The sequence below is a fragment of the Equus przewalskii genome, chromosome 24 (assembly GCF_037783145.1).
Source record: "Equus przewalskii isolate Varuska chromosome 24, EquPr2, whole genome shotgun sequence".
In the NCBI taxonomy this organism is placed as follows: domain Eukaryota; kingdom Metazoa; phylum Chordata; class Mammalia; order Perissodactyla; family Equidae; genus Equus; species Equus przewalskii.
The window spans coordinates 15,039,849-15,051,797 of record NC_091854.1 but is presented as its reverse complement, the minus strand read 5'-3'; positions in this window follow the sequence as shown (position 1 = coordinate 15,051,797).

Sequence of the window (11,949 nt, the reverse complement as noted above, 5' to 3'; positions counted from 1 at the left end):
TGATTTTCATTAGGCTTGACCCTATTTCCTTTATGTTCATAGTATGTGGGCCAGGATAAAGTGATTTAATTTGAGAGCAATAAGAAATACCTATAAAGAAATCAGAAAATGGACAGATTACCAGCAAGAAGAAAAATTCTGTAATACCTGGAAAATAACATATGAACAACCCTGGCTCAATCACCATTTTGCTTTCTTTTGTGCCCCTAAGTGATTAACTCCCCAGTAAAAGATGAAATCAAGTTTTGCAAGCATATCAATTGCACCCTATTTCGTGAAACTCTAATATTCTAAAATCAGTCAGATTATCACCTTATTCATTCTTATTTTGGGACTCTTTATTATTAAGCTATAGCCTGAGTCTTAGCTCAAAGTACTGAGTGAATATATTATCAACTGGTTTCTTCTGAAAGGTTCACTTCCCTCCAACCTACTTTATGAACTCCTGGCCGCAGCTGTAGATTGCTGTAGCTCCCTGTCTCTCTAATGTTGCAAGACGTGTCTGAGTTCTCACTGTGGGGACCTCCAATCCTTTGTTCTGATGGCTGTCTTCTCTCCACATTGTGTGATGGGAGAAGATTTGAAGCTCTTCTGTCACATGTTTGCATTCGGAGTTTAAACTGAAAATTGATTGCACCACTTGCTCTGCTACATAGAGCACCCGTGTAGCTCCAACATCCCCTGCCCAATGATAGTCCTTGGTGACTTCGTCCTCAACTCACAGAGTGGGACTAAAGTAATTCAGCTCAGCCAGAATTTTTGGAGAACAGACTGTGCCACAGAAACTGATAGGTGTATGGAAATACAAAATGATGAGACAGGAACCTTGTTTTAATTAACTAGCACACAATGGGAGAAAAAATGTGAACAATCAGAAAAAAGTTTTAATGCAACTTTAGAAACACATCTACCTGTAAGCCCTAACTTAAAGGACTGAGGCAGTTATTAATGAGGACATTAGGGACAGGTGGAGATTTTGACAGGTTTCAGGGACAAAAGGAAAAGTAAGGAGTAAACAGCAGAGTTTCTTAGAGAATTGCAAGTAGCAAATGTTACAGCTAAACATAGAGGCTCAGAGAGGTTATGTAAAAAGTATAAGATGACAGAACTAGCATTAGATTTAGAATTAATACTCAGGTCTATCTGACTCCAGAGTCCATGCTCTCCACACTGTTGCCTCAGAACAGAATGCAATTCATTGTCCGGATGACACATATATGGAAACATGAGATGCCTTCTGAATCCATATCGATACCTGTGCTTCCTATAACATGTTCAACCTGATTTAAACTGGCTTCCTTCCCCACCGCCTCACTGCTCTGCCAAAGGTCACAAACAGCCCCAAGTTGACCAATCCACTTCTCTTCTCATCTCACCTCAACGTCTTTGCAGCTTTCATCTCCTTGAAACAATTTCTCCTCGTGGCTCCCATAACACTTCATACTTTGGTTTTCCTCTCGGACCTCAGAGGCTGCTCCTTTTCAATCTCCCTTGCTGCCTTCTCATCTCATTCACCACCTCTAATGTGTGAGCTTCCACACATGGCTGTGCATCTTTCTACTCTCTATCTACCTTCTCTTCCAAAGTGAGTTCATTCCAACACCACGGTTTTAAATATCTCCAACCCTGAATGCCAAAATGACAGAGGAGTGGCTAAAAGTCTAGACTCGGGAGCCAGGCTTCCTAGATTCTGATCCTAGCTCCACTGACTAAACTAAGCCAGGTGATCTTGGGTTAGTTGCTCAACCTCTCTGTGCCTCGGTTCTCTCCTTTGAAAATTGAGATGCTAACGGTAGCTATTTATATAAACAACTACCTTCCCAACACCTCCGCCTGCATATCAAATTTAACATGTCCAAAAGTGAATTCTATATTCCCCAGCCCCTCACAAACCTGTTCCTCCTCATGTCCATAAACGGCATCATCATACACTCAGATGTTCAAGTCAAAAAATCTGAAAACATCCTTGATTCTTTCCCTTTACTAACTCCTAGCGCCAGCAGGTCTCATCTGCTCTACCTCTCATATATATTCTAAATCTCTCCGGTTTTCTTCGTCACCTCTTTCCCACCCTAATCAAAGCTACCATCATCTCTTACTTGGACGACATTAGTAGCCTTCCAACTGACCTTCTTATGTTCACTCTTGCCACCCTACAATCTATTTTCCACCTTGGAGTAGGAATCATCTTTCTTAAAACTTATATCAGCACATCACTCCTCTGCTTCAAACCTTCCGGTGGCTCTCCACTGGAGTTGAAATCCAGGCTCCACACCATGGCCTAGAAAGCCCCATGTGACTAGCTCCTTCCTTTCCATCCTCATCTGTACCACCCTCCTGGCTTGTCACAGGCCAGCCATACTGTCCTTTCTCTGTTCCTTAAATACATCACTTGTACCATTCCGGGATCTTTGAGCTTCAGTGGAATGTTCTCCCACTGTAGAGCTATTTTAGCACTGGATTGCTAGTACCCACAGGAGTACCCGGAACATAGTATGTGTTCAGAAACTACCTATTTGATTGATTGATTGGTTGATTGGTTGATGGTTCTTCAAGATCTGTAAGTCAAAATTTCTTTCTTTTAATTTATATTCTAAATTCTTTAGGGGAGCTTTGCATGTAAAGGAACCCTGAAGTGAAGTATTTTTAAATGTGCAGAATAATTCCTAAGTTATGATTTTGAAATTGGGACTTTGCAGTTATATATACATTTAAGCCTTTTATATGCTTTAAAGCATAAACATATATATGCTTTTTAAAAATAGTAGGTGACTCACTAAATATATGATATTTGTTATCTTCTCAGGTAACTATGTCAAGTATAGCATTAGACCCAGGGACTTAGATATAATTACTGTTTTTGAAAACTAGGACAAGAGCAGTACCAGATCTTAAGGGTATGATGAGACAGGGTAACGCCTCCTTGTGGCATTACCATTCCCAGCATGGGCCTGTCAACATTCCTAACAACAAGCTACAGAAACCATGCAAATATTTACATAAAAATTTTTAAATCCACAAACTTCTTCCTATAAAGACTTCTAAAAATAAATCTTTTACAAATAAACGCTTTAGATTTTAATTCTTTTCTGAATTTTCTTGAATTTAAAATTACATGAAAATAACTTTCCTAAAAGCACAAAATTAAGGCACTTATTTGTAGCCACGACCTTTTTTTTTCCTTTTTCTGTTCTCACCCTGGTAAATGCCCACCCCTAGAGGTTGACAAGTATCTAAAGATCCTAAAATATGAATTTAATAAGAGTAATAAATCATTTGTCACTGGCATTTTTAAGATTTGGCCTTATCAAGTTTTAACTGATATTTTTTGCAGGTACTCCTGCCGTTATATGGAAGCAATAGAAATTTAATATTTAGTTACTGCAACCTAAAGACATCATATTTTACTGACCTATGAAAACTTTGAGAGGAAATAGTGTCCCTTAAATAATTAAGGCAAGACTTTAAGCCACAAAATCCAGTAAAATTTCTAATTAAAGTTCATCATAATTAATTCTGTGAAAGTTGAAAATTTATTGGTGAAATTTTCACACTTCCATTTTATGCTGAAATGTCAGTTGTTTTTGTTCAGAGTTGCCATTACCTTTAATAGTACTAAAATCTGCCTGAAGAAAATTTCCAGACGTACCAGTTCTCTTAAAATTGGACATTATATACCTTAATTATTTTTAAACAATATAAAAATTAAAAATTCACTATTCACACATTTAAAAGTCTTGCAATTTTACCTAACCTCATTATACCATGTGGAGAAAATGTTTCCTGTTGAAAGGAAAACAATGCCAATATTCATAAACATGGATGATAAGTGAAATCATAAAGAAGAAACATGTTGTGCATAGAAAATATCTAAAAACAAAAATATGATCGCTATAGAAGGCATCATCCACTGCCATACCCTTATCTAGTCACTGCGTCTCATCCATCAAGTTCAGTTCCTAAATACAGCCTGCACACGACGCCACCACTTGCAACGTAAAATGGCCACTTAAATGTATTTTTGTAAAGTGTGCTTATGTTGCTCCCTCTTGGTGAAAAAGCAGTACTGTTCAAATTGATTGCCACTGATTTTTAAAACTTTTTTTAAAGGTTTTCTTGTTAAGAATAACAGTCTGTTTTGATACAGCGTTTTCAGTGCCATTTGCACAAATCAAAGTGCTAATTGCTAACCTTAGAACAGTTAGAATTACTTTAAATAATTCTGAGTTTCTAAATTGACATGAATTAAAAACCAGTTGGAACACACACTCAAATGTTTTCATTTATGGACTCCCAGGAAATTTCATTTTGTAATAAACAAAGTACTAAAGAAAACGAATAGGAAGGTGCTAAACATATAAGAAATTCAGCTTTAAAAACCTGATGCCTTGAAAGAAGGTGGAAATATTTTCAGTCTCCTAAGTGCTCTATCCACTTACATATTTGCAGAAACAAATTATAATCCATTAGAAAAGAAAACTTACTAGATAGACATAGTAGTATCAGAAGTTCAAATGTTAAAAAAAAAACCCCAAAACTTGTGTGATTACCAATTTTAAAATCAGAACCAGTGGTTTGCTGGAGCCCACTGGTACCAGCTGCAAGAGCTGACTGTGCACATCACGTCTCAACTCCATATCCAGTGACGTAATTTTGATAGTTGAAATCTGTCACGGTGGGAGTATTTACACCACAGAAACTGGCAAACACTATAAGTCTGGGTTTTGTTTTTATATATGTGCATATGTGTGTGTTTGGAGGACTGGTTGTTAAATATTTACCAGCACACCACTAGAAATGCCAAAGAGCATGCCAGAAAGAAGACCTTTCCCTTCGATCAATGACAATTGATATACAATTAACAAATTTTCCTAATTGCAATGAATAGATAAACACTGAATGACTTCTCAGGGGAAGTCATTACACACTAAACGTTTGTAAGCGGAAATAGTACTCAATTCAGTATAGTATCTTGAAACAGAAGAGCATCTTTCCTCCTCTCTTTGATCCACTTATAAATCAAACAGTATATAGCATTCTATTGTCAGAATAGAAACTATTCACGATTACCACTTCCGCATCTCCTTTCTCCCAAATCAAGAGTGTTTTCGGAGAAGAATTCTGGTCATATCTTTAACCAGTTCTCTACAGTAGTCAAACGGAGCTGAGTAACCTTTGGGAATTTTTTAACTTATCAAAATACCACACAACCAAAGTGAAAGAATATTTTGTATTTTAAATATGATACTGAATAAAGTGGGTGTTCAATGGCATGAATGAAGACATAAAAGACATAAGCAAAAGTTTGTTTGGCAAAGACTTAAAAATGGTGTTCCATAAGCCTAGCCCCTCATGTGCTTATTGGAAGACAACTCAGGGACTTTCCAGAGTCTTCCTTTCCCTTGGAAGACTTACCCATAAGTTTAGAGAAATAACCTCAGGAAACAACTGTTATGGTGTTCAAAACCTTAGAGCAGGATTCCTATCTACAAAACATGAAAACTTCTAAAGTATCTCAGTCTTCTGCAGCTTGTATATGTCAAAGGCACCGAAATGAACCCATAATGCACAGTGTGGTGGCTTGTGTTTGTGTCAGGTACAGCTCACTGTGTGGGAGGATTATCAAGAGAAGGTTTGATTGATTATTATGCCAGTTCTGCCTGTGCCATCAGGACCCACTTGAAGATATTATACCTCAAGGTGATTATTTTATTGAAAAGAATATAATATTAATTAATTAATGATTACATATAAATAATGGAAAGAGACTAACTGAGTGATAGTTCAGTTAAATAGCTCCAACAATGTCACTAACGACAGCACAGCTGAGCAATGGATAAACAGTACCGGACATTGAGGGCAGAAATAGAGCCTTTTAAATTAATCTTTCCATGTTATTTCTTCATAATGAAAACCAATAATAAAAGCATATTTTAGGTGAAAAGATGTTAGAGAAGATATAATTATTAAAGCAGCAAGAGTTGTCTCTCTCTCAATAAAATGTCAGAATAGAAAGATATCTGGTGATGTTAGGTTGTTTCTAGTATTATTGACAGAAGGACAGGAAGATCCTCATATCAGTAACATAGAAAGAATTACCACACTGCAAAGAACAATCAATGAGAATGCAATTTTCAATGTTACAAGTCATTAAGTTGAACATATATGAGAATCAGTTTTAAATATAACATATAATCAGAACCTATTGTGAAACCGTATAATAAAAATAACTTTTTTAAAACTGCACCAAAGCAATAGATATTTATTTAATAAAATAAAAATCTGACCTCCAGCACAGTCATTTTGAAGGTTCTCTGTCATCAGGAATGAAAATGAGACTTCAACTCATTGATGACTCCAAAGATGCATCAAGCAATCTTCATAACTACCAACCAAGTCAGTACTGTCATTATTATGCCCATTTTACAGATCAGGAAAATGAGAAACAGGGTGTTAAGGAATTAACCCAAGGTCACACCATTAGGAAGTGGTGGAAGTGGAATTCGAACCCCAGCAGTTTAGCTCCTGAGTCTAGCCTCTTAGCAACTAAGTTACTCATCACTTATTGCTTAGATTAAAGATAAAACTAGAAAATCCAGGAGTCCCTTCTGATGAGAAAGTTTATCTTGAGCTGTTCTTTCTATTTTACGCTCCTATTTATATTCCACAATATTAGACATCAAAAAATTATGCTTTCTGTTAAGCAAATTGCTCATTATGCCTAATGCCTATAAGGGCCATTCCATCTGGGAACCAGAGCTGGCCCTCACATTATACATGTAGAGGTGTTCCATGCTAACAGTCAGAGAACATTTTATAAAATTCCTCTGTTATTTATCCATATTATGTTTCATTATAATTATTTGTTTAGATGATTTGTTCCCATACTAGAATTTGAGCTCATGGAAATAATTTGTTTCTCTGGTATCTAGCATAGTTCCTGACACATAGCCGATAATTAATACATGTTTGTCAAAATGAAATTACATGCCATAGCCAAGGAAAGCAAGCTTAAAAGGAACAACTTTAGCCTGCATATTAAACACACAATCATTTTTTTACACTAGACAACATTTTTCATGACAATGAAAAATTTTTGAGACAATTCTTTGACTTTTCTCCCTCTTTCCTCATACAAAATAGATCAAAAAGTCAGAAGGGATTCTTTCTCAGAAATGTTTGTTGAATCTGGATTATCTCTACCCCACCTAAATTTAGGCCTCTGTCCTAACCTGCCTGCACTGCAGTCACAGTGTCCTAACTACTTTCCTGCCACCAAGCCCAGTCTTCTTCCCTCTTCCACAAGGCTGACAGAGCCAACTCCATAAAATGCAGACCCCATCTCCTCACTCCTTGGTTTTTTAAACATCCATTGATTCCTCTGTGTAAAGGGTAAAATACAAACTCTTAAACATATCATCTAAGGATTTTGTAATTTGGCCCAACCTACCTCTCCCTATCCACTCAACACCGCAACCAATGTTGAGCCAGCTGAACTTCTCCGTTCCCTGAGTCAGGCCCTCTCACCTCTGACACCCTGTATTTTGCTGTTGAAATCCTGCTCTCACATCAAGACCCAACTCAACTGCTCTCTCGTGACACTGTTCCCAGTTCTCCCACACAGGATGCTCATGATTTCTGCTATACTCCCACAAAACCCTTGTGTCTCCATTTTGCCACTTGTTCTCATCAGCATTATCCGAGAGTGATTATGTGGCTCCCCGCCTAGAGGGTGAGCCCTTTAGACCCCAGAGCACAGTTCAGCAGTACTTGGCAGGCAGTAGGCCCAGCGTTCGTGGTGCTAACATTTATCAAGCCCTGTTGAATAAAAACAAGAACAGCCAATTAAAGGCTTTGGTTTATTATGATTTTTCATTTATTATGATTTTTCTCTGCACCTTCCTGTTTCAGAAAAGGCATGTGCATGGTAATTCTATGATGTTTATATTTAGCATCCCCTAAGAACAAATACCTAAGTCTGTTTCTTACAGATTGCTCAAATCTCCCTTCTATTCAATGTCTATTCAGAGATCTACACAGTTAAAGGAGCTTTTTGGGAATTGAACAGCCACATTGTCCCTTTGTCCAAAACTGACATGCTACAAGAGGAAAAAAGAGCTATATAGAAAGACCAAAAAATGAGTGATGGGAGAGCCCGGAGCATGCCCCAGAATACCATATTGGCTTTGGGAACTCTTATTCCTAAAATATATTGACAGAATTGTGTTTCTCAGGGGATAGTGGAGAAAGGCATTGTGTGGAAATAAAAATAATAAACGTTTATTGGGAGGTGGTGCCAGGCTCAGAACTTTACATGGAATATCCCAGATAACTCCCCCACGACACTACACGGCAAGACCTACTCTAACATGAAGAAACTGAGGCTCAGTCCTATTTCCCATTGGCTCTGGGGATTCAAACCCAGGCCATCTGGCATCTGAGGCCACTCTCTGAACCACCATCCTACTTTATTGGGAATATCAAAATCTAGGGGGTTTTGTCTCCTTTTGTCTAAAGTTCCTGGCTATATAAATAACTTTTAACCTACTTTGTGATCTTGAGACTGAATTTAGTGAGTACACAGAGGGTTTTTATTGAATGGGTGAAGATAACTACCACCTAGTAACAAGTTCCCTTACTCTCATTCTTACAGAACCCAAAGCCTAACAATACCCCACCAGACTTAGAATCACAAGGTAGAGTCTTCTGATCATCAGTGAGATATATTTTATACGTGATGAGGAATTACAATACTTTACGACAGAGCCTAGTGCTTCCTATTTTCCTCACAACAAAACTCTCATTAGACAAAGTTGGTATTTGGTTTTAGGAAATGAAGATCCTGTCTCACCCAGGGAGTTCATAGTAGAACCAGGATTGGAACCCACATCATCTGCTTCCTGTTTTCATGTTTCCTATTACATAAGAAAAGTAAACAATAAAGCAGATGAGAGATAGTAAACTAAGGAAGATAATAAAGTAGAGACTCCAATCTTTGTAAGGAACTTCATTTTGTTTTCCCAAAGGCTTGGGATTGCTTGGCAAGGCGTTACGGTGCTGTGGAGTTTTTTAGAAACCTGTAATCCCTCATCTAATAATTAAATACCTACGTCAGGTCTGCAAACTGCTGGGGAAATTTCTAGCATGCATAGGAAGAAGCAAGATCAATATTGGAACATTTCAGGTCTAGAAGTGGGCTTCTCATCACTTACCAAGATATACATTCTCAAGAGATTCTGAGTAGCCACAGAACTTAGAGAAGTTGTAACCACTCACCTCCTGCTGAGAGAAATAGGACACTGTGACGATGGGCCAAATTGCTAAAAAAAAATCTTAACACAGAAGTGTAAATAATAATGTAGAAGTGGGATCTGCCTTTGTTCTTTCCATGCATTTATGATAAGAACTCAATGTTTTAGTCAAAACAACCAAAACAGGCAATGATTATTTAGTATTTTCAGAGTGAGAGTAATGGGGCAATGCTTCATGTGGGCAAAAGTGGAACTGAATGAGATGAAATGCAGAAACTTAGAAATGGTCAGAAAAAAAATTCAAAAAGCAAATATAAATAATCTCTGGCTGAGAAACCTGAGGCTAAAACAAAATCAAGCTAATTTATGAGGAATCTACTTATTTATTTGTAGTAAATGTTTCATTACAACAAATCTATTGCTTTAGCTTGGGAAGAGTCAAAAACATAATGGAATTAGCCAACTTTATTTTTAAAGATCTCTTCAATTTCTTTCCCAAATTTGAGTCTTCCTTTGTACTTTTCACATTATGATGTAGAACATTTACTGAACAAATACCAATTTGAGCTAAAATGATATTACGTTTTGATGATTCACCTATTTTTAGCCTAAGGACTAAGCGATTTTCTGAATTCACATTTTCATCATTTTAATGAAAATGAGGTGACATGCTGAAATGGTATTTTCTTGGATTGTATTAAGGTTTATACACTCTAGATTTTTCACATACACTGTGTCATACATTTTTCCCCTAAAGTGGATATATTATAAACATGCAGATATAGTTGTGTTTTTACTGCTAACAGCATACTGCAGGTTCAAAAAAGTGAATTTTATTATGTTTCTTGACCTTCTTCTTATCTTATTCTAACATTAGCAACAGCATATCTGTAATAGAACAGTGCTTAGCTAAGTTTATATAGTTTTATTATTAGCGTTAAAAGTTTTTGTCACAACACTGTCAATTTTGTACTTTAAGGGGTTATGTCCACTTGCACCTGTTCCTAGACAGGACAAATTTGGAATTTGCCTATTCTCATTTTATGTTTTTATTACTATATCAAATATTAAAGGTTACCTTAATATAAAGTCATACAAATGGGACTGTCAGCTTTGTACAACAGTCAAGACAATACTTTTTGAACCTAAATTTCATATTTTTGATTATTATATAAAATAGTTCAGTTTAGGCCCTTATAGTGCCATTCAGTGTATAACTCCCCAAATATACTGAATAGTAGTACATTTACTATATTTTTAAAGAGAGAGATTAATTTGGTGAATTTCACAAGATGAAACAAAACTGAGTGCGATGAAACTTATTAAGGCTTCCAAAGTGTCTCACACTTAAGGAAAACAGACACAGAAAAAAGATTGCCTCAGTAAATTTTGTCTCACAAATAATACAATAAACTTTTAATAAATTCCAGCTTTGAAAAAAATTTCTTGGCCACAGATAGGCCTTTTTGTTTGTATAAGATTTTTTATTCAGATAGCCAACAAGTGCTTCTAGATATAGTGTGTGTATACAAAGCTCTTACCGTATGCTGATGGGTGACATTAGGCTCTCACTGAAGACAAACTTTTCTCATGTTAGACCCAGTAAATCTTACTATCTTTTCTTAAGGGCTTGGACCGCATTCTGAATTCATTCATTATGATTCATTCATTATGAATCTAACATTCATAAGAATTTTACATTACTTTGCACATCGCAATTATGTTGCAAATGTCTACTATAACTCCTGTTTACAAGTAAGCCTATTTATCTGTGGCCGTCCTTCCTGGGTCAAGCCAACCCTGTTGAAATCCTGGCTCAAATATGCCTCTGGAAATGACCAAATTCTCAAGTGACAAGTAAATTCTGGCACTAGATTTGTCAGGGTTCATAATCATACCACCAGTGTATATTTGATAAATAAATGATTAAATAAATACCTTGATTACTTTATTAGCGAAGGAATTGGTTGAGTTTGGTGTTTTCCAAAGCTGGGTCAATAGAAGACTAGTCCTGGGAGATATATTTCAATAAAAGGTACCAAAGTGAAATGAGTTTAGGAACTGATGCATGTTCTAGTCCCTTGCTGGAGACTCTCAATGCATCTTAGGATACTGAAGACTCTGAGAGGTCCCAAAAGCCAAGAAACACGTTCCAGTTTTTACACCCAATGTTTCCCAAAGTTACTGACCATGGTGACGAGCACTGTTGTCACCATATTCTAAATGTACATTAATTATCATTGAGATAACTCTCTCCAAATTAATTTAAAGATCTATTATCTTACTCTCTACAAAAAAGCTAAATGGCAATTTTGTTTTAAGGCACTATATGAAGTTTTCTAAAACTTGAAATTATTTCAGGGTGATTTATTTTATAATTTTAAAAGATTTTCAGTCATTTGATTGAATAAAATTAGATCTATATAGCAAATTATTTGATAAAGGAGATTCCAAACTACCCACACTAGCCTCATCTTTAAAAGTAAACATTTATACCATTTGGCTGTCAATTCCAAAAAGTAAGGCAAAGATACTTTAAAGTTCCTGCAACATGATAGGATTTTTATCTGAAATGTTTCCTTTCCGTTTTTTTTTTTTTTTTGAGGAAGATTAGCCCTAAGCTAATATCCACTGCCAATCCTCCTCTTTTTTGGGGAGGAAGATTGGTCCCGAGCTAACATCTGTGGCTATCTTCCTC